This window comes from Octopus bimaculoides, chromosome 1 (genome assembly GCF_001194135.2).
Source record: "Octopus bimaculoides isolate UCB-OBI-ISO-001 chromosome 1, ASM119413v2, whole genome shotgun sequence".
Lineage (NCBI taxonomy): Eukaryota > Metazoa > Mollusca > Cephalopoda > Octopoda > Octopodidae > Octopus > Octopus bimaculoides.
The window spans coordinates 88788450-88793799 of NC_068981.1; positions in this window are offsets into that span (position 1 = coordinate 88788450).

The window sequence follows — 5350 nt, forward strand, 5'->3', positions numbered from 1 at the left end:
ATATATAAATATATATGTATGTGTGCATATATGTTTCTGTGTCTGTGTTTTTTCCCCCAACATCGCTTGACAACCGATATTTGTTCGTTTACGTTCCTGTAACGTAGCGCTTTGGCAAAAGAGTCCTGATGTCGATTTAGTCGACTAAAGGCTGTGCTCTAGCATGGCCGCAGTCAAATGACTGAAACAATTAAAAGAATAAAATAATATGTATATATAATTATATATACATTTAAATACATCAAAGTATAACCACGTATGGATCGACGGCAAATTTTTCCCTCCGTCTTCCTTTTCTCTTGGACTTTTCTCCGTCTCCTGCTTCTGAAGAAGTGCTTTGCTCGAAACGTAAAACCACCCTTCTTTCTTTCCCTGAGCGTCTGCTAATACTTTGCATGTACCATCTCCTCACGTTGTTGTTTTTTCTTGTGTTTTTCCCTCGTTTTCTTTTATTATCTATCTATCTATCCATCTATCTATCTATCTATCTATCTATCTATCTATCTATCTATCTATCTATCTATCTATCTATCTATCTATCTATCTATCCATCTATCTATCTATCTATCTATCTATCTATCTATCTATCTATCTATCTATCTATCTATCTATCTATCTATCTATCTATCTATTTTTTGTGTCTGCGTGTGTGTGTGAGAATAACAAAAGCAAAAAGTTCTAAAATCTATTGAACTCCTGTTTTACTATATAACTGCAAACAATATTTCCAAGGTTTTGAAGTCCAATATGTACATCACACCAGTACAATAACTACAACAACTACATACTGGATTTGATACTGAAATAAGTAGATGTGCTTCAATAGGACATAACTTGGATGGTATACATATGTTGAACAATATATATATATATAGGCATGGCTGTGTGGCAAGAAGTGTCTTCTACTATACCCTCGGGCCAACGAAAGCCTTGTGAGTGGATTTGGTAGACGGAAACGAAAAGAAGCCCGTTGCATATATATGTATATATTTATGTGTGTGTGTCTTTGTATCTGTGTTTGTCGCCCCACCATCACTTGACTACTGATTTTGGTGTGTCTACGACCCCACCCCATAATCAAGCGGTTCGGCAAAAAGAGACCGATAAAATAAGTACTAGGCTTACAAAGAATAAATCCTGGCGTCGAATTTTTCGACTAAATAACTCTTTAGGGCTCCAGCACGGTCGCAGTCAAATAACTGAAACAAGTACAAGAATAAAAGAATAAAATAATATATATATATGTGTGTGTGTGTGTGTGTGTGCGCGTGTATACTTATGAGAACAAATCTATTACAAAACCTGAGTGATTGAATTTGCGTGAACCATACATTAAAGGATAATTACTTCTCTAACAGGTTTTCGTTAAAGCCGTGTGTGGCCTTAACACAAAGAAATTAACATTATGTAATGATACATGCCTGCTTAAATATACAGCCACAGCTTAAATATAGAGTCTAAATACGCGCCAAGATTTAACAGGCAAATAAATTACATTAAAAGTACAATACATGACAAATAAACTTTCAAAATTTTGTCAATATATACTGGCAATTCCCACACATCATGTGAGAAACATTCACTAGCAACTTATGATTCGCAAAAAAATCCATGCATTGCAAACATGCAAATGCACAACTAGACTGAAAACGTGATAACTTTCGCGGTGCTCCAGTATAGACAGTGTTATCACGTTGGGGCTGATACGTATAAAAAAAATAGATTATAAGATTTACTGATAGAGAAAAAGCGGTATGGAATAGAAAATGTAAATTACGAATTCTTAAAGACATTGATAGAATCCAGAAATTCTTAAGTTATGCAATCAAGCATTTCTAGGAAGTATGTATAACTGAATTGATCCATTTCAAGCTTGTTATTTACTTTATCAGCGCAGGAGTAGAGAGAAACAAAGATAATCTTGATGGAATATGAAACCAGAGAGCAGATCTCTGACATGGAATAGTGTAAAATTATTCACAGGAATGTTATATATAAGACTGGTCTCAAATTTGGGTACAAGGCCAGCGATTTCGGGGAAGTGGGGAACTCGATTGTACCGTGCCCAGTGCTCAACTAAAACTTATTTTATCGACACCAAAAAGATGAAAGGCAAAGTCGACTCAGAGTGTAAAGACAAACGAAGTACCGCTAAGGATTTTGCCCGGCGAGCTCACGATTCTGCCAGTTCGCGGCCTTCTTTTATATATACAAATAATTATGAAAGTTGAAAAACATCTACGCAATAAGTAGAAAAAAATCTTCCTGTGGATATTTTAAATTGAAAATCAACAAAGGAAATGACCTAAATAAATGAAGGTAAAATACATGTAAATTTACTTAGATATTTCATAACACACACATACACACACACATAATAGCACGCGCGCACGCACGCACATACGCATGCACGCACGCACATACGCATGCACGCACGCACATACGCATGCACGCACGCACATACGCATGCACGCACGCACATACGCATGCACGCACGCACATACGCATGCACGCACACAAGCTTGAACATAGATTGGTTTCTACCATTATCAGCGTATGCCATGACTAGCTTAATAGAATCACTTGCTATTAAGTGGAAAATTTTTCCACATTGTACAAAAAATATGGCGTTAACGACAGTATTGGAGAAAACAATGTTTCAGTTTTTGGAGCAAACCCAATAATCAAGGTCTATCAAACCATTTATATGTTTTTGTGATTGATCCCGGCTGTGCTTCAGTTCTTATTATAGATTTAAACAGGTAGCGCATAGTAAGATCTCATTGCCCTGATCTGCGGGAACACTGCTTTGACTTGTGATTCATTGGCTTGTGGTGCCGAGCTAAATTTCGCCTGTGAGAAGAGCTACCTGTCAAGCACTACCGTTCTACCAGCAAAATATTGAATTCTCACCTACTTAATGCTAAGAAAACTGGACTACGTGGTAATACTTCAACATCACCACAGGTAAATGAATGAAAATTATTTAGAAATATAGTTCAGAAAACATAAGCTTTAGTTTATACAGCATGACAATCTTGAATAGTGTTTCCTGAGATAACCAAATAATGTCATAAACGAGAAATGGGCTTAGAGCAAAAATATACAAATACCGCAACTGTTGTCTACTTGTTAATTCTAAGTTAAAACTATCATCAAAACCTTGATATAAATGGTATAGTCCAACGTTAGTTAATTGACCCATCATGTAGACGCGCCATTCATTGTAGATGATATTCTATTTTTCAAAATTCAATCAGAGAAGGAAATATGATGGTTATATACTGGGCGCCAATATAAACAGTTTAACGTATACACTATTAGGTAGCTTACAATCTAGGGTTAACAACTCGTAACTTAAAATATTGTGTCTTTTCTATGAACAATAAAAAATTAAACGATTTATGAAGTATATAACTGAATAGTTGAATTGTTGAAGGGTTTTAAAATCTATTAGCATATAAGTTTCCGCTAAACCTTAGGGCAAATAAATAGAAGTACTTTTATTAAAACTTTCAACATGCGTACAATCTCTTCTGTGGAACTCAGATAGAGTGCTTCTGTCTTCCATTTTCCTACACATTAGATTTAACACAGCAGTCAGCACGTTTCACAAACGTGAATAAAGAAATGGATGATTTGGATAATTGTATTGACATTAATACACTCTGCCAGTATCTTGTGTAGTAACAGCATTTATTGCTCGCCTCTCCTGGGATTACAGGCTGTGGTAAGAATTTGGCATGACACAACAGAGATGGTTCAAAGAACAATATTTTCGGTGATATTTGCTGTTTTCTCATTCATGTTGACTGAGGTGCTAACAGGATAAATTGATAAGTTATTGCTGATATAAAATTCAGCATAACAAACACAGCAGCAGTTCCACTGATCAATGATAAAGCGCAGGATATTGCATTTTCAATAATTTGATATTTCTTGGTTATTGATAGTAAAAAAATAACACGTTAAAAGTAATTTCCATCCAGGATCATATGACATTACACTAAGGAAGTTAAATTACGTAAATAATTGATAAACTAAAACGTTAAAAAGTTCAGAAGGTAAAAAAAATCCTTAAAAAAGGGTGGTATAAATGACGAATTAATTCTGCTATGCTAACATGACCATACCAGACACTTTGTCAAACGTTTTGACACACTTTTATCAACTTGTCTTCTTTCAGAACGTTTTCCTAGAATAATGTGAGCTATATTCTGCGCTATTCTGGTCATTAGTTTGGTGCTCTTCCCTGTCATAATCGTTGTTTACCATCCATATTTACAAGTTCATTTATATTGTACACTACTAGTTCAGTGCAGCCAAACGCTGGAGACCCTGTTGGATCAAAAGGATTTAATAATGCAGTTAACTCTATACCCTTTCTTTCTAACATAAAATGCAGTCTAAAGTCATACCCAAGAAAACAGCATATATGCCCAAGAAAAGTATAAAACAATGTAGTTGAAATTCGAAAAATACTATTGTAACTAATAATACAACTCATTCTCAGATATAGCAAACCTTTTCGATAATAAACTAACAATAATAATAATAAAAAACTCTTCTGTAATTGAATTATGACTCAGTTGAAATTGCCGCTTGAAACCATTATGCTAATGCCTTTGGAAAAAATACATAAACGGTACAATTATGTATTTTTCCTTCTGTAAAAAATATTTCTTGTTTCTTTCTCTAAGTTTGTTTCACTCATTTACATTACTCTATAAATCAATATGTTTACATGTTTAAATCTGTACTAGATCTTACGCCTCAGCCTTTACAAGAAGCTTGATTAGAATTACAAATTACTGTTCAGCAGTAACTAATAATTGAAGATTGATATAATTTCTTTTGCAAATGCCAAATATGACTTCATCATGATTCATAACAAAAATATAAACATAAAAAACACCAACTTGGAATGCTTTAGGATTAATCAAATAAAATTTCTAGCTAATACCTAATTTGTAATCTTAAAGTTGAAATATAAAGTTAGCCCCTAATGAAACTTTAATTAGCTTCGATGAACATCACATATGTATATATATGGCTCTGTATAGAAGAAGTTCGTTCCACAACTACGTTTCCGGATCCAGTGCCACTGCGCAGCACTATGGTAAAGTGTCTTTTGTGATAGCTCCGGGCTGATCAATGCTTTCCGAGTGAATTTCGTAGATGGAAACAGGGTGTGTGCATATATGAAAACATGCATACATACATATGTTCAAACAGACAGACACACACATACAAATAAATATATACATAATATATACATATGTATGTATGTATGTATGTATGTATGTATGTATGTATGTATGTATGTATGTATGTATGTATGTATATATAT